Below are 25,167 nucleotides of genomic sequence, written 5' to 3' on the forward strand. Positions count from 1 at the left end.
TTTCACTCAGGCAATGTCATTGTTTTACATATATTATGATTTTGACATTATCCAGTTATAATGATGATAGCATCACTATAACTGGATAATGTCAGAATCATAATATTTTTCATTTCAGATATATTCATAATATATTCCATTACTGAAACTGATGAAGATATTGAAAATAATTTAACTTCCAAAATCTCAAGACTAAAACAAGTTATTCAACAAATGACATGGGAATTAGAAAAATCAAGACAGAAGCATAGAAGGACATGAAAGTTAAGAAGCAATGTTGTTTCTTCTTTTGCTTCTTAACTTTCATGTCCTTCTATGCTTCTGTCTTGACTTTTTCTAATTCCCATGTCATTTGTTGAATAATTTCTTTTAGTCTTGAGATTTTGGAAGTTAGATTATTTTCAATATCTTCATCAGTTTCAGTAATGGAATATATTATGATTCTGACATTATCCAGTCATTATAACAAAGCATTAAGGCTATTGTACATATTACTGTACAATGAATATTAGGTAACTAAAGTTGAATATAAAAAAAAAAGGATGTCATATGATATGGAGACTATTATAAAACAAGTGATTTGATAAGCATGCTACTACTTAGAGTTTTGCAAACCTGCTTGGCCAAGTGGTTAGTATATCTGCTCTCCAACAACAGGCTGCAAGTTCAAATCCTGCTGTGGGCTTGGATGTTTGTCATTGTCTTTAGGTGGAAACTGAATTTCATCACCTAATGTGAGACTACCATCCTGATTGTTACAAACTTGGAATGGCTTGAAAATTTTCATGTTTGTCCTTGAGCAGGGTTTCTGGATTATCTATGAAATTTTTTAAAAATATAAAAATTAATAAAAATAGAAAACAAATCTTTATCCATCCACAGGTTTACAATCTGGCATTGGTGGAAGTAGCATAAAAAAAAATGTAATTGAAAAACAGAAAAGAAAAGTAAGAAATTATGGTGTCAAAGGAGGTTTTCATTGCTTCCGGTGACTGATCATGCTGCATTGACCCAAGAAGTGGCTTAAGTATATGGATGTTTCATTCAGAAAAAAATTACATGCTAAACTACAAAGAAGGAAATTATGACTAGCTCTGGAGAATATTAGGTTCACCACCATGGTATCAGTTGCTAGATTGGAAGGATATGGTAGTGCATGAGAAGTATTAAAAAATACATCAGTGATACAGTATTGGAGTGTGTTGAGAGTTTAAAGAATAAATAGGATAGGAGTGAAATGGATGTGCAGTCTTATTAAGCAAGAGATTGTTAAGAAAACACTGTGAAAGAATACCATGTGTAAAAGGATGAAGTTAGTTATGAAAATTATAATGCACAGGATATAAGAATGACAGGCATTGTACAGAAAACTGAATATATAAAAAAAAATATTGCTTGCAAACCAATGATAACCCAAAAGAATTCTGTTATGTTTCAAGTAAAGGAAAGAATAACTACTGAATGAAGATGGCAGGCAAGTGGCAGATGCAGAAGAGATTGTTAAGCTAATGAGTTTCTGTTTTGCTGAAAACTATCAATATGATCTATGCAACATATAGCTCAATACTAACTCTGTGTGATCAGACACAGGTGCCTGAAGAGGAGGTACTAGAGTTGATGCATAAACTGTTGTATAAACAGTGCATTTATGTATGCTTATATATATCTTACCAGAAACACTCAGTCAGATATTCTTCTGAAATTCTTACATTCAGTTTTCTTTCCCTTTTCATAGGTGGGTACTATGAAAGTTCTATTCCTATAATCTAGAATTTGACCCTTTGATCAGACTTTCTGAATTATGCAGTATAGCCATTATAAGAATTTTAGACCTCCATATTTGAGATTTTAGGTTGAATATCATCTATTCCAACTGCCTTTCCACATTTCATGTTTATGATGGGTTCTTCTTCATAAAGTATTGATATATGTGCTCCTGATTTCATTCCTCTTGAATGTTTTCTACCATGTTGTCGCTGCTTGTTTTCATTTAGCAATCTTTCAAAGTAATTACTCTAGACAACTATTCTTTGTTATTAGTGTTTATGTTGCTTTTATCACCTTTGTTTCATTTTACAGTACTCTTTCTGGTGGAGAAAGTTCATCTCTATGCTTTTCCATAGTTTAGAGCGGTGGCGGCCAGTGAAAATTTTAAGTGGGGGTGCTGCATATACAAAAAAAAAAAAAAAATCCTAATCAGTAATGAATTTATTAATAAATAAATTTACATATTAAAAATAGCTTTATTAAAAATATTTCATCCTCACCACGAACAACCATCAATAATAAAAGTTTCGTATCAATAGCAATGGCAAGTGCAAATGAATATCGGTGTTAGAACGCAATGCATTTGTTTCGCGTAATGATAATTGAAAATATATACTGTATATTATCGCATATAATGCGATCCACGTATAATGCGAACTAGAAATTTTGTTTAAATACTAGCTCTAAAATGCCATGTCCACGTATAATGCGATCTGTTAATCTTGTTCCATAACATTATAAATAATACAATACGAATTAACGAAAGAAATATTTATTTTAAAACAAAATGTCAGAATCCTTTAAATTCTTCATCTTTTGAGTCATCAAACATTTCATTTATAAATTCATCTGTAGGGATTGCATCATCAGTGTAGCAGTTGTCGTCGTCATCTTCATGCTCTCCAATTTGTTGTGCGTCATCCTCACTTTTGTATATGACGTGATCTTCGGATCCATCGATTGAATTACTTATTCTACATTTAAGAAATGAGTGTTGAATCATTTCAGATGGTATCGAATCCCATGCTTCTTTAACCCAGCTGGTGACTAGGGTGATCTCAGGCTTCTGAAAATTCCCACCCTTTGTCATCTTCTCCAAACCAGATGACATCCATTCTCTCCATTTTTCACGTAAGTGATCTTTAAATGGCTTATTCAAGCTGACATCAAGCAGCTGCAAAACGGAAGTTAGACCACCTGGTATGACTGCTAGGTCTGTACATAGCTCACGTGCTTTCTCTTTGCTTGCCTCTGTTAAATGCACCCAGAACATATCCCAGACTAGCATGCTTTGTTAATGTAACAAGCTACCTGGATGTATGTTCCACTTGATCCAGCCACAATTGTACACCTTCTTCATCCATCCAACCTTTCTGATTGGCGCAAACAATTACACCTGGTGGAAATTTCATATGCTTCGGAATTTTCTTCCTTTTAAATATCACTGTTGGCTTTAATTTGGTTCCGTCTGCCATGAATGCTAGAACAACGGTAAAATGCATTTTTTCATGTCCCGTTGTTTTTACGAAGACACCCTTTTCACCAACTGAGTTTACTGTTCGATTCCCAGGCATATCAAAGTACATGGGCGTCTCATCCATATTGCCAATTTGGGAAAGTTCATATCTGTGACACTTCCGTAATTTTATGATAAATTTATGGAATGACTGCACTTTTCTTCAAGCTGCTTTGGTAACTTTTGTGCAATTTTTGTTCGGTGTCATAATATTAATGCTTTGCGTTCCATAAATCTGTTGCACCACCCAGGTGAAGCAAGAAAAGATGAAATACCTGGTGTGTCCTTGAATTTACCATTCTTGAGTTGTAGAGCTCGAAAACAAATTGTATTGCTTGATACTATAATGCCATCTTGTTGTTGCATCAAAATCCATTCGTTTAGCTCTTCTTCGAGTTCTGGAAAGGATGCTACATCTCCACGATGGGCACGTTTCGTTTTGGGGATTTTACATTTACGTTTCTGTTGGCTCATTTTCAGGCTAGGTTTGTTTAACGAATAATATTTAAAATGAACTGTGGTTAAACTGATATACCTAACTGTGCTCTATCAATCTCACTGTGCTCTATCATTCGGCGACGGAGAGCGCATCATATCTGCGCATAATGCCAGTAATGTAAGTAGCTTTATGTGCAGATACGATGCACGCTCGGTCGCCGAATGCGAGTGGGTCAAGTAGATTTGGTTGCATAGGCATTGGGTAGTATATATTGTGTGTGCAAGTCTAATAAGATGTTATATTTTTTTTTTTTAGGATCCACATATAATGTGAACCCCTAACTTTAAGTAGTTTTTTACCATAAATTTTTCGCATTATACGCGATAATATACGGTAATTCTTTTCATATTTTCAACAGTGACACTCGTCATAATTCAGCCTTGTATCTATAATAAATAAATAATTATATGTTATTTTAACAAAATAAAATAAGATTTACAAAAAATAGTTCACCACGAACACGCACCAATAATAAACGTTTCATATCTCACAGAAACAACGTGGAAGAATATGATACACTGCCCAAACTGCAGTGTATCGTATGACGTGATGGGCAAGTGCGAATGAATATCGGTGTTAGATCGCAATTATCATTACACGAAACAAATGAAAAAATACAATTCTTTTCATATTTTCAACAGTGACACTCGTCATAATTCAGCCTTCTATCTATAATAAATAAATAATTATATGTTATTTTAACAAAATAAAATAAGATTTACAAAAAATAGTTCGTCATGCACATGCACTAATAATGAACGTTTCATACCTCACAGAAATAAGGTGCATAAGCATACTAAACATACACTGCCGTTTGAGCAGTGTGGGAATGACAATGACAAGTGCAAACGAATATCGGCGTTAGATCGCAGTGCATTTGTTTTGTATTCTAAAGCATTAATAGAACAATTCCAATTATTAACTATTCAATCAATGTCGAAATATAAGCTGTAACCTTTAACTTGTTGTATTACATTTATATAATGTTGTAAGCATTGTTATTATTTATAAACACAAACAAAATTTAATTTTTTCATTTTTGCCTTGGGGGTGCTGCAGTGCTTATGTACAGGCTGCCACATGGAGAAAGGCAGAGAAAGCTTATACTTGTCATACAAGACAACTGAAAATTTTTCACTTACTGCTGACAGCTTCTTACACAATACTTTTACTTTAATATACCGTAGGCATATAAATCACAGCAGGTATTTCTTTTACTGTAATTTTTGAATGTTGCCCTTGATTTTGTGTGTTGTAATTCATATGATTATCACGCTAGTAAGGGTTTCATTAGGATTTTTATGAAAAAGCTACATGCTTATCCTAATCATTAGGGTAAGCATGTAAAAATTAATGAAAATCCTTCAACAAGTTTTCAATTATCAAAACAATTTATTTATTTATTCATATGGAGTTTCCTTCCTTTTCTTCCCCGTCCCTATTGGGGCGAGTTGAGCCTCCTCATGGGGGATTAAGTATTTATGGCTGTAGATCCATGTGTTCACGGGGCCGGTTTGCATGCTTGTGGGATAAAAAACCCCAGATAAACTTGGGAGAAAAACCCTGCTGTCCACGCCCAAGACTGGCTAACTTGGCTATGGCTGCGGAAGATCCCCAAGCTCCTCACGTCGGAGACGGGAATCGAACCCAGGACACTCCTTCCCCAGGCATATGGTTGTGAAGTGCATAGCCACTAATCAAAACAATGAAAAGTAGTAAGAAAACTTGATTCTGACTACTTAAAATTCAAATTTACATGGAATGGTGACAAAGGAGATCCATATATATATACGCAATGTGTTATTTACTATGAAATTCTCGCAAATGACGATATGGGACCTGACAAATTACTTTGCCATATTGAGACAAAACATGTAGATTTGAAAAACAAGCCACTTCATTTTTTTGCAAGCAAACTAAAAGAAATGAATACTTCATAAAATATGCTTTCTCATTTCACCAGTATTAATGAAAAAACAATGCATGCCATACCTCATTAGTTTGCAAATTGCACAATCTGGTAAGTCTCACACCATTGGAGAGTCATTAGTACTCCCAGCGATAAAAGGTGCTGTTGGAGTTATGTTTGGTGACAAGAGGTTGAATTAATTCCACTTTTCAATAACACTGTTACCACAGAAACCATGAAATGTCCGAGTGGATAGAAGATCAGCTTATCAACAGAGTTAAGGTGAGTAAATTTTTTTCATAGCAACTGGATGAGTCAACAGATATATATACAAGGTTTGCCCCACTTGATTGTTTTTATCCGTTTTATATGGAACAATAAGCTGCATGAAGATATGCTATTTTGTAAACCAATTATTTGAGGTACTAGCAAGGAAATTTTCAAACTCTTGACACTTATGTCAAATTGAAGAAACTGCACTGGATGAATTGCGTTGGTATATGTATTGCAGATGGTGCATGGGCAATGTGTGGAAAAAATAGTGATATTGTGAAACACATTCTTAAACTAGGTCCGAATGCATCATGGACTCACTGTAGTCTTTATAGAGAAACATTAGTATCTAAAAGTATGTTAGACAAGAAAAACGTTTTAAACACTGCCATGAAAATCATAAATTTTATCAAGAGTAAACCATTAGTCATGCTTATTTGAAAAACTGTTTGAAGCTATGGGGAGTTTCCATAGATCTCTTGTTTTGCATACTGAAGTGCGCTGGCTGTCGAGGGGCAAAGTGCTTACAAGACTTGTTAAACTCTGCAAAGAAGTCACAATGTTTCTGGATAGACAAAACAATTATGCAAAATCTTTGCATGATGAGAAGTTTGTTCTGAAGCTCACTTATTTGGCAGATACATTTGCGAAATTAAACGAACTAAATTTATACTCATAAGAAATGGATGGAGCTGATATATTTGCTGTACATGATAAAATTCAAGGTTTTACCAAAAAACTATTTATGGGAAAAAAATATTAACTACTAAAAGTATGATTGTTTTGAGACATTCGAAACTTTTATCATTGAAAATGAAGTGGCACCAGCTGACGACTTAATCTCTGTAATAGTTGAACATCTAGACTCGTTGAAAGAAAGTTCGTCATCAAATTCCTGCAATGTACCCGCAAGGGGTGTACAGGATATGATAGTACCACATGAAAAATTTGCATCATTACTGACTTCCTATCTACAATTTTCCTCCAAATCAGTCTGTTACTTGTCAAGACTCCAACATTATCAGATCTTATATTTCTATCGTGTAAGGCACTTTGTACCATATCCATCCACCTATATCTTGGTCTTCCTCTGGGTCGTTTTCCTGCCAACCTGGCAGAGAACATTTGTTTTGCTAATCTTTCCTCGCCCATTGTATTTAATGGACCATACCACCTGAGATTAGCTTTGCTAACGCATTCCTGGATGCTGACAATGTCAAATTCTTTCCTAATATCCTCATTTTTAATATGATATTGCCATTGATGCCATCTGTTCATGCCTCTAATCTTTCTCAGGACTGTCATATCTGCGGTCTCTAGTCTTTGGTCAAGTGTTTTACTTCTGACCCAGCTCTCAGATCCATAAGTTAAAACTGGTTTGAACACTGTCTTGTATACAGCTAATTTAGTGTTCCAACTAATTTCTCTCTTATTCCATATGAATTTTATGAATTTATTCAATTGACTTCCTACCATACCAGGTTTGTTGATTCTGGTGTTGTCTATTTTCACATTTAATTTACCATCTTCACTAAAAACGGTGCCTAAGTAGCTGAAATGTTTCACTTGTTCAACAGGTTCTCCATATTCAATAAAAAATTGAAAAGTAATAAAGTGATATTTTTTATTCACCCCCCCCCCCCTTCCTTTTAAAATATGCATTACAAGCGAGTGGGTTGCAAAAAATTACAGTTTTCGAAATTGGGTCGAGCTCGAGCCATAAAATTTGGGAAGCCCTACCCTAATGAATACATTTATTAATTACAAATATTTATATAAAAATATATTAATATATCAGTATATTAATATTCTAATCACCATAATATGAAAGCAGAAGCTTCTCAGAACATAGTATACATGCATTTTTCATAACACTGCTATTCAGTTTACATTACCATAGAAGCTAGATCAGGCTTGCACAATATACTGGCTTCATGTGGCCCACATGGCTATTTATTTTGGCCCGTCTGCCTGAATGAAATTATTTAATCATATGAGGGAATATGAAGTTAGACAATTTTTTTCTAGCGTTTAATTAAATTTTTACTAAGACTCTGCATGTTTACATTCATGCGAGTAATGTCACAATCATGTTTCTTTCAACTTGATAATAAATTGCATTTGGAGTTATTCCCACTGTTGTATTTAATAACAAATTATAACAATCGTGCCAAGGTTTTGTTAGCGCTAGTGTCGCTGCGGGGAAATTCAAAGTTACATCTCCGTGATGACGACGATGTCTACGAACAAGAATGAATCGTATTACACAAAGTTTGCCGTAACTGTTGGTTGTAGCTGTTATCATAACCTGCATTATTGTGAGTTTTTCATCATTATTTTTTTGTAATTAATTACAAAAAAATAATGATGAAAAACTCAATATTGTCAATCTCGACACAATGGGCATAAGTAAATAGCGTAAAATAGATTCGGAACATCGAGCATTTAACCCTGAGTGGACAAACAGATATTTTTTTATGTTGTTTAAGGACAAAATAGTGTGCATTGTTTGCTGGGAATCTATCGCTGTGCCAAATGAGTACAATCTGAGATGTCATTTTGAATCAAAACATCCTAACCTTGGCAAGTTGGATGCAACTGAATAGCAAATAAAAGCAGCAAAGTTATTGAAAGTCCTTAGTGGTGAGCAACAAGCCTTTAAAAAAGTGACATCTGCAAATGAAGTTGCCACAAAGATTAGCTTAAAAATATCACAAGAAATAGTTTGTGCCGGCAAATTGTTTACTGAGGGAGAGTTGATAAAAAAGTGTCTGATGATTGCTGTTTCCCAATTGTGTCCTGATAAGAAAAATAATTTTGAAAATATCAGTTTATCCCATATGACTGTTAATAATTTTGATTATAATTTTAATTGTAACTTTCTAAAAAAAATTAAATATGCATATTAATTAGTATTTACTCTAGACCTACTAACAAATTTACTTAAGTTTAGCTGCAGTGGACTAGTCTAAGATTCAAGGTCCGAAGTGATCTGGCCCTTGGTCAGGTGGTCCAAGTTGGGTTTGGCCCTCAAAGAAAATCAAGTTGTGCAGGTCTGAGCTAGATGATCACTTGATACTGCTTTCAATTGCTGATTCAGAGGTTCAGATTTAATACCTGGAGTATAAAATCACTCCATCTTTCATTTTTTTTCTTAACTTCAAATATTGTCTTATAGGTTGACATATGCAGTAAAAAAAAAGTTACTTATACTGTCTGATAACAGATGCAAGAATCCTGGCTGGAAGATTGCCAAGAAGAGTCAGTTCGTGTTGAAGGGAAGGAAGGAATAAAGTCATGTACAAATTTGTCACCAACACACGAAATCACATGCTTTTTTAATATTTCAAAATAATAATTTTCTGACATATAATAAGAAACACTCATCCCATGAAACGGATTGATTACCCTATTATCAGAATGTATTCACCTTCTTCTGCCATGTGCAGAAATGTCGAGGGGGTCTCGCATATATGGTCGGACAGTATAAACAGTAAAAATGACTGATTTAATATAGTAGAGAATTCTGAGAGACTGCTCAGAGTAGCTGAGAAACGCTCAAAATTTGCCAAGGTGGTTGCCAACCTCTGATAAGAGATGGCACTCAAAGAAGAGATGATGATATAAGTTTTTTGATTAGCTTCTTTGAAAATATGAGTAATAACAACAAGATCTTCCTAGACCAAGAATGTTTTAATTTAACTCTTTCTTTCTAGAGTTAAGAGAATTTTCTTCCTAAACTGCATAACATTTTTTGTTGTGTGCCATCCAGTCATTTTTGGATGTTGGTGATATTGTGCACAAAGGCTCTTCATCCCACTCTGCCTCTTGTCCTTTCTTTCAGCATTTGTAAGTTAAGTTGGTAAATTCTTTTATGTTGTCTATCCAACTCTTTTGTGGTCTTCCTCTTCTTCTCATTCCTTCAGTCTTTGTCCAAAATAAATGTCTTTTCGAATGATTCATCAGCTTACATAATATATCCAAAGTACATCAACTTCTGTTTAGCAATCATTGCCTCCAAGGAGCATTCTATCTTTATACTCTCTAAAACCATCTTATTGGTCATTCTTGCAGTCCATGGAATTCATTATAGTCTCCTCCACACCCATCATTCAAATGAATCAATTTGCTTTCTTCTTAATAATCCAGCTTTCACATCCATACATCACTACTGGAAATACCATTATTTTGACAATTCTAACTTTCACAGAGGTGTGAGTAAACATCTCTATCTTTCAGAAATTTTTTCAGGTTTAATAATTTCACATTTACCATTATTTCTCATTCTGGACCCCAATAAATCATAATTTTCAACAATTTCTATTTTATCTCCCTCTATTATAAATTCATTTAAATTGCCAGAAGCCATTACTTTTGTTTTGTTGATGTTTAAATTAAGCCCAGCTTTGTCTTTCCCTCTTAACCAATAGAAGCAACTGCTCCAAATCTTCCTTAGCTTCTGATATGAGGGTTGTATGATCTGCATATTTTAAATTATTTATTTTTCTGCCACCAATCTTATTTCCAGCTGGATCTTCATCTAAATTAGCCATTCTTATGATATGTTCATTATAAATATAATAAGGTAGGCGACAGTATACAACCCTTCTGCACCCCCTTTTCCGCTTGAACACTGTCTGTTTCTCCAAAAACTGTTTTTACTGAAGCTTCTTGGTTTTATATAGCTCTCTTATCAAGAGAATTTAGATGTTCAGGTATTCACATTGATCTCTTTACAATCCATAGTCTGTTGTGATCCATGCAATCCAAAGCTTTCTTATAATCAATAAAACAAATGAATGCTTCCTTCTTAAATTCTCTTGTTCTTTCCATAATCCATCTCATGTTTGCTGTTTGGTCTCTAGTTCCTCTACCTCTCCTAAAGCCTGCCTGTTCTTGTGGCATTTCTTTATTCACACATGGCTCCAGCCTATGTTGGATCACTTTCGGCATAACTTTACTTGCATATGAAATTAAAGCAATGATTCTATAATTCTCACAGTCTCTGGGATTTGATTTTTTTTGGAATTGGGATGAATACTGATGTTTTCCAGTCTCTAGGCCAGTATATTTTCTTCCAAATTTGTTGACAAATTTCAGTCAATATACTCACTACTTCATCCTCAGCTGCTCTCAATAATTCCACTGACACTCCATCAGCTCCAGAAGCTTTTCCTTTCGACAACTATTCCATTGCTAATATCACTTTACTTTTCATTATCATGGGTTCCTCAACATACTCTTTCCATCTTTTTTTTCGCTGCTTCTTCTTCCATCAGACATTTTCCCACATTATTTTTACAACTCCTAATCTAGGGATAAACTTCCCTGTAACATCATTTATTTTTCTAAATAGATTTCTTGTTCTATCTTTAATATTGGTTTTTCATTTTAGAAATTATGGACTTTACAACCGTGTTATAAATAATTATTTTAATTTCCCAATATTTCAACCTTCATATTAAGGTCATCATCTGGAGTATGTACAAATATACAAGGACAAGCTGAGTTACATTTCACACAGTATGCTAAAGAGACAATGATTTGATCAATGGTTATTCTACTGGCATGACCTCTAGTGAAAATATAATACAATATAACACACACACACACACATATATATATATATATATAAAACACAGATAAAGTTAATTAATTATTTAGACATCAAAGCTAAATTCTATTTAAGATAACATAAGAGAAGCATTCTTTCATATAGATAGTTTTCTTACAGTAACAATTATGTCCTAGTTTAACATGACAATTATTATATTAGATATAAGATTCTGGATTATCTACAGTCCTGTTTATAGTTAATTCTTAGGGAGAAAGTTTCTGTGGGTGGAATATGTGGCTTCCATATGCTTGGGAATTTTAGACCATCATTATTGTTCAGATTAGGGTGGTTGATAAGAATCTCACAGACTTCCTTAAATTTACATTCATACCATGTTTTGGTGTGATGTAAATAATTGGTGCTTTTCCAGTCAATTCTATGTAAAGTGTTCAGGGCATGATCAGAATGACCAGCTTCACCATAGTTAATATATTTGATGTGTCATTTATGCTATTTTTGTCTGATAAGAATTGTGCATCTTGTTTCTGCTATATATAGTAGATTACAGGTGCAATAAATATGGTATACTCCAGGGTGGACCAGCAGAGGGAGTGGGTGTTTGGATGAGTTGAGTAAGCTTTTTAATTTTGCAGGAGTTTAAAGATGGCTTTGAGGTTGTATTTCTGTAGTATTCTATTTATTTTATCTGATGTCCCTTTTAATGTAAGGAATGTTTATAGTTTTATTGTAGTCTGGTTTATCTTTGTTTTTTATTGAGGTCCCATAGAGAATTTTGTTAATAGTGTTTTGGCTGTAACCATTTTTTAGGAAAGTATTGCTGATAATTTTAAATTTGTCTTTAAGCGCTTGTTCATTGGAGCAAATCTTCAAAGCCCTGTTTTTTAGAGTATTAATGATACCTAGTTTTTGTGTTGGGTGGTGGTGGTAGGAGTTTACTTGTATATATTGGCCAGTATGTGTCAGTTTCTGGTAAACAGTAAAGGAAAGACTGCCAGAAGGAAGACATGTGACAAGTGTATCTAGAAATGGAAGTGTGTTCTGCTTTTCAATCTCAATTGTGAACTGTATGCGTTTGTGTTGTTTGTTTAGTTGGCTAAGGAAAGTGTCTAGCCCCATGGCTGCCAGAAGCTCTACAGGAGAAAAGTTATCTCAAACTGCACAAAAGTTCACCAGGAACTTGCTAGTAAAATAACTAATCAAAATGAATTATTTAACATCTTAAAAATTGGAAGCTGTGGCAAGAATTTTGCCACAACTTAAATCCAAACACTTCAGATACCAAAGGCAAGTGAGACTAAGACTAACACGCTAAAAAATACAGATGGAAATATCAAAATTGGAGACAGGGAGATTGCAAATACCTTGGCCTTTCATGTTCAAAATATATGCAAACTAGAGATGAATACTAGCAAAGACCATCAAATATCATAACAGGCTCGACAGCAGAAAACTGCTTCAAATTCCTCAAAATATAAAAACAAATTATTCTGGGATCCATTTAAAATCTCTGGATTGAGAGATGTCTTGGAGAGACTAGATATAAATAAATCATGTGGACCAGATAACATACAAGGAATTATGATCAAGTATCTTCCTTCTCTAGCCCTAGATTGACTGCTTTGCCTATACAACAATAGCCTAAAACAAGGAAAAGCTTCAAAAGACTGAAAGACAGCCACAATCATACCAATCTTAAAGCCTAATAAACCTTAAGACCAACTAGGAAGTTATAGACCAATTTCACTGACTTCAATTCCAGGCAAATTGATGGAAAAAATGATACTCCTACATTTGAATTAAGGGCTGACTTTAGAAGAAATCACTCAACAACTGATCAACTTTTCTACTTAACCCAGTCAATTCAAGACAACTTCCAGACCAAATCTACCAAATTCAGCATTGCAGCTTTTATAGATTTTAGCAATGCCTTTGACGAGGTGTGGAGGCAGAAACTCTTTTCCAAACTTTGTCATATTGGAATAGAAGGGAAAGTTCTAAACTGGATTTATGACTTTCTAAGAAATAGAACAATTTGAGTTAGAATAAATAATACATTTTCCAAGAAAATGAAAATGAGACGGGGATTCCCTCAAGGCAGCATTTTGAGCTCACTCCTTTTTTCCATCTACTTAAACGACTTAGATAAAAATATAAATAAAGAAGCAAAGATAACTATGTTTACTGATGATTTGGTCCCATTCTCAGCTCACAACAACTTAGAAACAGCAAAAGGTCATTTAAACAAAGCCATTGAAAGTTTATCTACATACTGTGAAAATCAAAATTAACCCTACTAAATCAGAAATTTATGTATTTACCATTAATAACAACCCAGAAAGTGGAAACCAAAGATTAAGCTAAACAATCAACTAATTACATTTAATGAAAACTCCAAATACCTTGGAGTTACTCTGGATCCATCACTAAGCTTTAATAAACATATCAACACTGTTGTGGTCAGAGCAAAAAGAAGACTAAATATCATGAAAAGTATCTCTGGTAGAGTGGAGAGCTGATGCTAAAACCTTAAAAGTCACATACATCTCTATTATCCAACTCATAATGGAATATGCTTTGCCTATCTGGATGCAAACATCACAAACCAGTTTAGACAAGCTTATAAAAATTCAGAAAAATGCAGCTAGAATCATGTATGGACTAAGGAATACAACTCCTGGAAAAATAGCAGAATTCGAATCCAACCTTGTTCATTTAAAAATTAGGTGGCAAGAAAATGTTATTAAATTTGTAGAAAAAAGAGCCAACTTTGCACATCATAGAATAAGTGAATGTTTTAAAAAGTGGCAACCAATAAACAAAATAAAGAAAAAATCGATAATGCATATAATCATGGAAAATAAAATTCCCTTGGATTGTCAAAATAAAAAGCCAACTACCCAGCTTTTCCTATAAATCAAGACAGGAAAAATATAGTTATTCATTTTGAAATAGGGAAACATGAGAAAAAAAGCCTAGAAAACTCTGAAATCTTAAGATTATTAGCTATTTCAAAAATAACGGAATAATAACCTGACTCTCAATACAGATGGTCCAAAAGTCCAAATGGCTGTTCTGGGAGTGGCATACTCAACTATGACTTTCAAAATATAGAACTGAATACAACCAACAGTATAGGATTCAACTCATACCATGCAGATAGCCATTAACCACGCTACTGGCCAAGACGTCTACAGACGTCGATGTTATCATGGATGTGAAGTGCATATTAAAATTGTAATACCATTGATATTACATTGAAATATATGATGGATACGAAGCATATGAGGATGCGTATTTTATCCATAATGGGTGGTTAGCACAGCACTGCAACATTTGGATAAACAAAACCCAAAGCACTTTATATTTTTCACAGATTCCTTAGCATCCTTTCAAGCTATTAAGAACTGCTACACTAACCATCAAAAAATACTTAGAGACATAGCAAAAAAAAAAAATACATAAGGATTCCAAAATAATTTTCCAATGGATTCCATCCCATGTGGGATTAAAGGGAAATGAAACTGCAGATGAAGTAGCAAAAATGGCTGCAACATCAGGTGATACCACAGATTTTGATCTTTTTAAAACTACTCAAAAAGAAAACATAAAAAGAATGATTTTCCAGTACATGACTCACCACTGGTATTCAGCAGAAAAACTATGAACTACCATAAACTCCAAGTTTAATCGCTGTACCACTACCATGATCTCTTGCCTCAAGACCGGCCACACAAGACCAATCAAGTTTAGCAATGGCATAAAAGGCTTCCCCATCTGCAAAATCTGTAACATTGAAAAAGCATCACCAATGCATTTACTAAATTGTATGAATATTTCTAAATGTGAACTTTATAACAACCCAGAAAAGGTGCCGTATAAAATACATGAATTTGGCTTCTGTGCCCATGGTATTATTACACCAGATCACAGAAGTCAAATTCATGTATTTGACTTCTGTCAAATACATGTCAAATTCTTGTTGTTATTATTATTATTAGGGGTGCTTAAGAGTCAAAGATGAATAACTGAGAGGAGACCTCCACATAGCCTTTAAAGGAATGCGGAGAACTGACCAGGACTTCTGACCTAATCTCCAATCCTCACCTTCTCGTGGTGCACCCTGTTGGATATCTACCTGGATATTGAACGAACGAGGATGGGTTGGCAATTTGGGATTTAGCCAACCAAATTGTATTCCTATTGGCTTAAACCAAAATACAAAATGATGGTACAACATGACAAAATTTCATGCTGGCTGGGGTGTCGCCCGGTTAAACACTGCCCCTTTTGTTTTTGCCAGGGAACCAGGGTGAACAGCAAAAAAGTCAGCTACTGGAACAAATCTTGAAAGCACACCCCCAACTCAACATCACCAGAGTTAAAGATCGGTACTATCAACATAAGAAGTTTGAATGGCAAAGAAATGGAGCTAGCTGAGGAATTAGATAAGTACCGATCAACTTAATAGGGGTGACTGAAACAAAAAAGACAAAAACTGGTGAGATCTTTCTGAGCAATAAATACAAAATGTTATATTCATAGCCATAGTATTCAACACAAAATACGAAGCTAATCTTCTTGAATGGCAGGCAGTCTCAAGTACAGTGATGTGGGTTAATATCAGAATGGGGAATTGGACAATGAGATTTATTTGTGCCTATGGTCCCACAGAAGGTTCTACTAAAGTAGAAATGGAGAATTTTTTGAGGCTTTAGAGAAAGCAACTGACACAATGAAAAAGGAAAAGTTGGTCCTTGTTGGGGATCTGAATAGCAGAGTAGGAAATGATTGTCAGTCAAACAAAAATATTTTGGGAAAATTTGGAGAAAAGAGCAAAGCTAATAATAATGGCAAATATCTGTTGGATTTCTGCTCAGGACGTGGACTGGTTATTACTAACACCATGTTCCAGCATGAAAATGGGCACAAATTCACATGGAGAGAAGAGGCAAGAAATAAGAAAAGTCTCATTGACTATGTTATAGCTGATATGGTGTTTTCTCCCTGGTGCAGGACACCAGAGTGTACAGAGGATTTGAAATTGGAAGTGATCACTATTTAGTCTTGAGCAGGATAAAATTGAATTTCATATTGAAAAGAATTATATGTAAGGAAGGTTTAAAGAGAATAAAAGGTGAGCAGCTTTCAGATGTGCAATGATTATTAAAGCAAAAATGAAAGGGTTTGAGAACAGGAACCAAACCTTGGAGATTTAGTGGCAAGCCTTGAAGAAGACCCTGATTGTTTCAGCCAGAGAGGCATGTGGTGAGGTTGTCTGCAAGGATAGAAAAATCAGAACTCCATGGTGGACACAGGAAGTTAAAGAGGCAGTGAAGGAAAAGAAGAAAGCATATCAAAAGTTCCTGGCAAATAAGTCAGCTTGTACTCTTAGAGAATACAGAGACTAATGTCAGAAAGCTAAACACTGTGCAAAACTAGCTAAAGAAAAGTCATGGGAGGACTTTGGCAAGAACATAGAAAATAAATATCAAGAAGGTGGTAAGATATTCTGGAGGTTGTTTGAAGAAGCTTAGAAATGGAGGAAAGAGTGCTGTAAAAGGAGTTAGAGATGGTAAGGGTTACATGAAAACAGGAGAAAAAGATATCCTTGAAGTATGGAGTAATTACTTCGAACAATTGCCAAATGAAACAAGCAGTGATAGCACAGTGGTAAAAAAACACTCAACAGGCATACAGTCAGGAATACATATCCATACTTGAAGTAGAAAAAGTCACTAACTGCTTCAAATGTGGAGAGGCAGCAGGAGTAGATGATATTCGACCAGAAATGCTGAAGTATGGTGGTATAAAAATCTTACAGTGGCTGTACTACATAGTTCAGAAAGCCTTTACAGAGAGACGAATTCCTGATGATTGGAGTAAAACTCTCATAGTACCCATATACAAAAAGGGAAATAAAACTGAATGTGAGAATTACAGATGTATTTCCTTACTGGGTGTTCCTGGTAAGATTTATGCAAGTATACTTGAGAAACAGTTGAGAAGAATTGTGGAAGAAAAGCTTGGTGAAGAACAAGCTGGATTCAGACCAAATAGCGGCTGTCAGGATCATATCTTTACTTTACAACATATAGTTGAGAAATCATGGAAATATAACAAAGATCTGTATTTAAGTTTTGTCGATTTGGAAAAGGCATATGACAAGGTGCCAAGAGAGAAGCTATTCAAAATGTTACAGTTGTATGGTGTAAATCGAGCATTATATCAAGTAATACTTAGTCTTTATTTGTAAGTCAGCAGTTAGAATTGAAGGAAGTACAGGAAGATGGTTTAATGTTAAATCTGGTGTCAGACAAGGATTATCCCCTCTGTTATTCATGATCTATATGGATTACATTATGAAGGAAAGTGATATTAAACACGATATCAAAATTGGAGATGTTAATGTCAGCTCTTTGCTTTATGCAGACGATGTTATACTGCTAAATAAATCCGCTACAAGTCTGCAAGAATCCCTGACTGAATTGAATACGTGTTGTAATAGATATGGAATGAAGGTCAACAATAAAAAGACGAAGATAATGAAAATAGGCAGAAACATTGAAAATATCAACTGCGTTGTGAACGGAGAACCTGTGGAACAAGTAAAACATTTCAGCTACTTAGGCCCGATTTTTAGTGAAGATGGTAAATTAAATATGGAAATAGATAACAGAATCAACAAAGCCAGTATGGTAGGAAGTCAATTGAATAAATTCATATGGAATAAGAGAGAAATTAGTTGGAACACTAGATTAGCTGTATACAAGACAGCGTTCAAACCAGTTTTAACTTATGGATCTGAGAGTTGGTTCAGAAGTAAAACACTTGACCAAAGACTAGAGACTGCAGATATGAGAGGGCTGAGAAAGATTAGAGGCATGAACAGATGACATCAATCGCAATATCATATTAAAAATGTGGATATTAGGAAAGAACTTGACGTTGTCAGCATCCAGGAATGTGTCAGCAGAGCTAATCTCAGGTGGTATGGTCACTTAAACAGAATTGGCGAGGAAAGATTAGCAAAACAAGTGCTCTCTGCCAGGTTTAGAGGAAAACGACCCAGAGGAAGACCAAAATATATGTGGATTGATATGGTACAAAGTGCCTTCGACGATAAAAACATAACATCTGATAATGTTGGAGTCTTGACAAGTAGCAGACTGATTTGGAGGATAATTGTAGATAGGAAGTTAGTAATGATGTAAATTTTTCATGTAGTACTATCATATCCTATACATCCCTTGAGAGTACATGGCAGGAATTTGATGATGATGATTATCATCTTCCTCTCCATAAGTGTGCATTTTCTAAAATAAATAGTCTAGCTAGATAGCTATATTACATTAGAGTCTAAAAGTGTACTTTAAAGAAGAGACTGAATCTGTTTAAGTATTTCTGTTCTTAATTATTCAGGTGATTGTGTTGATATAATGTTCTTCTTCATTTACTAATATCAACATTATTTGGTGATTTATATTCTGTATGCTTACCTGGTGATTTTAATCATAAGTCAATGAAATACTGTTAAAATGATAAATATGCATTTAAAAAAAGTCCCTAAGTATTGTTTCTCTCTTTTTTTTTTTTTTTTTTGGCTACTTTTCTTGATCTGAATGATTTTTTTTTTTACTTATTTTGTATATCTTATCACATTCTAAACTCTCCTCCCCCCCCTTTGCTTTTATTTTTCTTCTCCTCTCTGACTTTTTTACAGGAAAGAACATGCCTTTTTGCATGTTCTTTCCTGTAACAGTGATATAGCTATAACAATCTAAATAGATTTTTATAGATTTGTTGTATCAGGTTATATAATATCAAAAGATGATAATTTTACCTATTAATATAAAATGATCACTGATTTGGTTATTGTCTGTTTTCTCTTATATTACTTATCATCTTGCAATTCAGTTATTAAATGGTTGTTAATTATCCTTACCTTACCTATCCTCTTTGCTCCCTGCAGAGCATAGGGCCTCAACTATTGACTTCCATCTGATTCTATTCAATGCTGCTTTTTTGATCTCTTTCCAGGACCATCCCAGCGGTCTTGCCTATGTTTCTAGTTCTCTTCTCCATGTTATCCTGGGTCTACCTCTTTTCCTCTTGCCTTGGGGATTCCATTCTAGTGCAATTTTTGCTATTTCTTTATCTGGGTTCCTGATTGTGTGACCTATCCAGTTCCATTTTCTTTTAGTGATTTCATTTCTGATGCTGGTTTGACCTGTTCTCTCCCAAAGTTCTATGTTTGTTATTTTATTTGGCCAGTATATTCCTAGTATCTTCCTCAAGCATTTGTTTATGTAGACCTGTATTTTATTTATGTTTTCCTTTGTTAGTGACACCATGTTTTTTCAGCTCCGTATAGTAAAACTGGTTTAACATTAGTGTTGAAGAGTCTAATTTGGTTTTTAATTTTATTTCTTTGGATCCCCAAATTTTCTTCATCATACTGAATGCAATCTGTGCTTTCTGGATTCTATTTTGTATGTATTATTTGACCATCCTGCCAATTCTTTCTCCAGATGTTTTCCTCATCACCGAATCAATAACAATCAGAAAGATGGTCGGGGACAGTATACATCCTTGTCTTACTCCTGTGTTTGTTGCAAATGGTTCTGATAGTTTGCCATTATTTATTATTTGGATTTTGTATTTTTCGTGAGTTTTCTTTGTTATATTTATAATTTTCTGAGAAATCCCATAGTGCTTCATTAACTTCCATATAGTCTTTCAGTCTATGCTATCAAATGCACGTTCAAAGTCAATGAATCCCAAGTATAGGCTACTCTGCCACTCTGTTGACTGTTCAACAATTATTCTTAAATTATTATCTGATCAATACAAGATCTGTTTGGCTTGAACCCAGCCTGTTCTTTCCTCAGTTTAGTTTCAATTTCTTGTTTCATTCTTTCTAGCAAAAATTCTAGTAAATACTTTACTTACAACATTTAGAAGTGAAATCCCTCTCCAATTTTTACAAAGTGTTATATCTCCCTTTTTTTGGCAGTTTTCACCAGGAGTCCTGCATTCCAGTCTTCTGGCCATTCCTCCTTTTCCCATGTTTGATTAAATAGCGGGGTGTAGCATGTCAACAATAATGTTTATATCTGCTTTAAGTAGTTCAGCCTGTATATTGTCACTCCCAGCTGCTTTATTATTTTTTGTTTTCTTTACTGCCTGAGTTATTTCTAGTTTAGTTATAGTTCCTGTATTTATTTTATGTATTTCTTCTTCTGGTGTTTCTGGTATTTCATGTTCTAGGTTTTCTATTTCTCCATTTAAAATTTCTTGGAAATGTTCTACCCATCTTTTTTCTATGTCTGCTTCATTTGTGAGTAATTTTCCTTGTTTATTTTTTACAAGCCTTTCTCTTTTAAAACTCTTCCTAGTTAACTTTCTTGTTATCTCAAACAACCTCTTTGGGTCAAATTTACTTGCTGCTGCTTCAGCCTCTTTACACATTTCCTCCAGGAAAACTCTTCTATCTTTCCTTGTACTTTTTTTTACCTGTCCGTTTTTAAGCCTATATCTTTCATTTACCCTATTTCTTTTGTTTTCTTCTGTACTTTGCAGAAGTTTATTCCATAAAGCTTTCCTTTCTTCACATCATTTGATGGTTTCTTCAGAGATCCATTGTTTGTGATTCCTACTCTGCCTTCCCAGAACTTCTTCGGCAGTACTATTATATATATTCTTTATTTTTTCCCAGTTCTCTTCAATGTCTATTTCCTTATGTTGTTCTACAAGGCTTCCATATTTATTCCTTAATGTTACTTTATATTTGTCTTTTGTATCCTTGTGTTTCAGTTTAGATATATTGTATTTAATTCTTTGGTTCTTGTCTTTAAATATTTTTATTAGTTTCATTTTTATTTTTGCAATCAATAATAAGTGATCTGTAAAGGCATCTGCACCTCTCCAAACTCTTACATCCATCAACGAGGTTCTCCAAGGTCTGTTTATTAAAATGTGGTCTATTTGGTTTTTGGATTTCTTATCCGGTGATAGCCAAGTCTGCTTATGGATGTCTTTATGTTTAAATAAGGTTCCTCCTATGATCATATCATTGAAAGTGCAAAAGTCTTTTAGGATTTCCCCATTTTCGTTACAGTTTCCTAAACCTTCTTTTCCCATTATTCATTCATATCCCACGTTACTATTTCCTACTTTTGCATTCATGTCACCTATAATTAAAAGCATATCTTTACTTTTTACTTCATCAACTTCTTTCTGCAGCATGTCGTAGAAGTCTTCTTTCTATTCTGTTTTTGCATTGTTTGTTGGTCCATATATATGTTTATTATAGTCACATTTCTGTATTTAGTTTTAAATCTAGCTTTGATGATTCTTTCAGAAACTGGTTTCCATTCAATTAGTGCTCTTCTAGCATCTGTTGTTAGTATAAAAGCTACACCTTCGCCATGTGTGTCATCTTCATTTTGTTTTCTAGAATATAAAATGTATTTGTTTGTTGTTAGTTGGATTTCTCTGCTCATTTAGACCTAGTATTTCAGTTTTGTATTTGTCCATTTCTCTGGTTAGTAAGTTAGCTTTTCCACTTTCGTACAAAGTCCTAATATTCCAGCATCCAATTTTGGTTGAAAGTTTTGGGCTAAAGAGGTTTTTTTCTTGGAGTTTTCTGCTTGTGATCTTCCCCAATGGGGCTTTCATTGGCTTGCTTCATTTTCCCAACACTTCTCCCTCTTGGTTTTGTGTCAGTTTTCCAACAATGGTTGAGGTTTCTGTAGTAATATGTTTTTTCTATATTATGGTTGCTAGCCACTAGTACAACCCTCCTCCTTTCTCATCCGGGCTTGGGACCGGCAATTGCAGAGTTTGTTAATTATCAGTTGGTAGCAAATACTAGATTTTGTGAATGTTTGGCCTGCTTAACTTGTTTCTTTATGTTTTTATGAAGAATTTGATAAATGTGTTCAATTTTTAAAATTTCATTCATAAAATTTATTTTGTTTAAAATTAGGCATCCTGAAAAGAATATTTAACAAAAAAGATACTTCATTTTAAAATGTTTATATAATTTTATAATGAGAATTAATATATTAGCACGTTCACACTAGACATTTTCATACATGATTTGCTTCAAGTGGGAACTCATTTTACTGAATATTATGTTTCTTGACATCAGTTGGATGCATATTTACAAAGTTTTCCATATATACAGTATGTTATATTTTAAGTTGCAATTTTTTCTGGAGAATTTTATTTGTAAAATTTGTGAACTATCCTGTTGATATGGAAAATCTCAAATGTAGTTTGAACTGATTTCAAGTTGTATTGATGTCAGCTATTATATGAAATAAGAGCTTAAATTATTTTATTGCTTAGATTCCTAAGGTGAGGATTTGCTATAGTCTTAATGTGTGCCATCCATATTATCGGGATTTTTAGGCCGCTATTATTGTTTAGATTAGGATAGGTAATCAAAATTTCACAGGTTAAATTTGTGTTTATACCAGGTTTTTGTATGATGTAAGGAACAGGTACCTTTTTAATCAGTTTGTGAGGATTTACCAAATCCTCACAAATCAGATTTACCAAAATTGTTACATTTTATGTTTGTTTTTTCTTTTTTTATGGATTGGAATTGTGTGTCCAGTTTCACCAATATAAGATAAGTTACTGGTGCAGTGAATTTGGTATACCTCAAGGTGGGGTGGGAGAGTGAATCCTTGAAAGATTGAATATGCTTTTTTTTTTTTTTAAATTTTATAAGTGATTTAAAAGTAGCATTAAGGTTGTGATGATGTAGCATTCTATTTATTTTATCTGATAACCCTTGAATGAATGGAATAGTTATTGTTTTACTATAATCTATATTTTCATTTTTAGTGTAGTTATATGAAGAATTCAATTGATATTTTTGCTATTGTCATTGTTTATAAATGTATTGCTAATAATTTCTTATTACTACTTATTGCTTGTTAGAGCAAATTATTAAAGCTCTGTTTTTAAGGGTGCAGTGAAGGATAGACTGCCTGAGGGAAGATGTGTGACCAGTATGTCCAAGAAAGGAAGTGAGTTTTGGTATTCAATTTCAATGGTAAATTGTATGTATTCATGTTCAGGATGGCTGAGGAAGATGTTTAAAGTTTGACAGCCATGTGGCCAGATAATGGAAATATCATGTCAGCGTATCTAATAAAAACTGAGGTTTTAAAATAAACTACAGCACATTGCTCAAAAGCTTCCATATAAATGTTAGCAATAGGGGAAGAGAGATAGTGATGAGCCCATGGCTATACCTTCTTTCTGTAGGTAAATATTATTTTGTCACACAAAGTAACTAGAATGTAGTAGTGCACAAAGGTAACCAGAATATCAGCAGAAATTTGTTCTGTAAATGAAAGAATTGTGTCATTGATTGGGACATTTGTGAAGAGGACAAAAACACGAAAACTGATTAATGAATCATCTTTGCCAAGTGTTATGTTTTTAATTTTGTTTATGAAGTATTGTCCTTGAGTGCATGTTGACACATCCCTAATTATCCCTTTGCCAAGAATCATTAGGGATGTCTATACCTTCAAATGTTGGCAAAAGCAGAAGAATAAATTAGTCTCTGACAGTGTTGCTGTCAGAGACTAATTAATTCACATGATGAAAGTTAGTTGATCTGGTTAAGACAACAGTAACATTACTTTAAATTAAAGATACCAAGAAATTATATACAGACAGCCCTTGGTTTACGACGGTTCAATTTATGCCAATTCACAGTAACGCCAGATGCCTGTGCGTGCTTTCTTACTGTAGTGTGGTCTGACTGAGAAACGATGTTAGCAGGCACTCTAGCGTTTGAGTGTTTACTGAGCTACTACGATGTATATGTATCAAACCTAGTTTTATTGTTGAATCTACCTAATTGTTTTATTTAAATTTGTTTACATACGTACATACATACTTATTTAAATTGATAAAGTATGCAATTACAATACCATGTCTGATAAAAGAAGTGCAGAAAAGTTAGCAGAACTTGGTGTTAAGAAGGCGCGGAAATCAATCACACTTGAAAAGAAGATGGAGGTGATTCGAAGAATGGAAGATGGGCAGACACGTGCTTATGTCTGTAGAAGTATGAACTTACCTCCATCGACTGTTACTACAATTATGAAAAATGCAGATAGAATAAAACAGTCTGCGCAACAATCTACGGCAGCACTAAATCCAAAACATGTACATTATAGCAGGTTTAAACTTCATGAAAAAATGGAAAAATGATTATCATTATGGGTGGATGACTTGAGTCAGAAAAACATTCCTCTGATGCAAGCTGTTATAACTGAGAAAACAAAAAACAATTTTTGAGGATCTTATAAAGACAGATGGAGGCAAAGAAACATTTTTAGGAAGCAAAGGTTGGTTCATGAGATTTAAGTCTCAAAGTAAGTGCCATAGTGTCAAATTATGTGGTGAGGTGTCAAGTGCAGATGTTGCAGCAGTGGCTGCTTTTCCTAAAGAATTTCAAGACTGTGTAGAACAAGGAAGTTATCTTCCTGATCTCATTTTTAATGTTGATGAGACCGGGCTCTACTGGAAAAAATTGCCATCATGCACCTTCATTTTCTGTGAAGAATGTTCCAATCCAGTCTATTGGAAATGAA

The 25,167-nt window shown here is 34.1% G+C and overlaps 1 protein-coding gene across 2 annotated transcripts in view; it reads left to right on the top strand.

Moving 5' to 3' along the window:
* Positions 1-25,167, top strand: part of LOC150110069 (copine-8-like) — a 294,861-nt gene that overhangs the window by 206,260 nt on the left and 63,434 nt on the right. The gene's annotated exons all lie outside the window — the stretch shown is intronic.

This window comes from Typopeltis vanoorti, chromosome 1 (assembly GCF_054136105.1).
Source record: "Typopeltis vanoorti isolate ZY-2024b chromosome 1, IOZ_Tvanoo_1.0, whole genome shotgun sequence".
Classification (NCBI taxonomy): domain Eukaryota; kingdom Metazoa; phylum Arthropoda; class Arachnida; order Uropygi; family Thelyphonidae; genus Typopeltis; species Typopeltis vanoorti.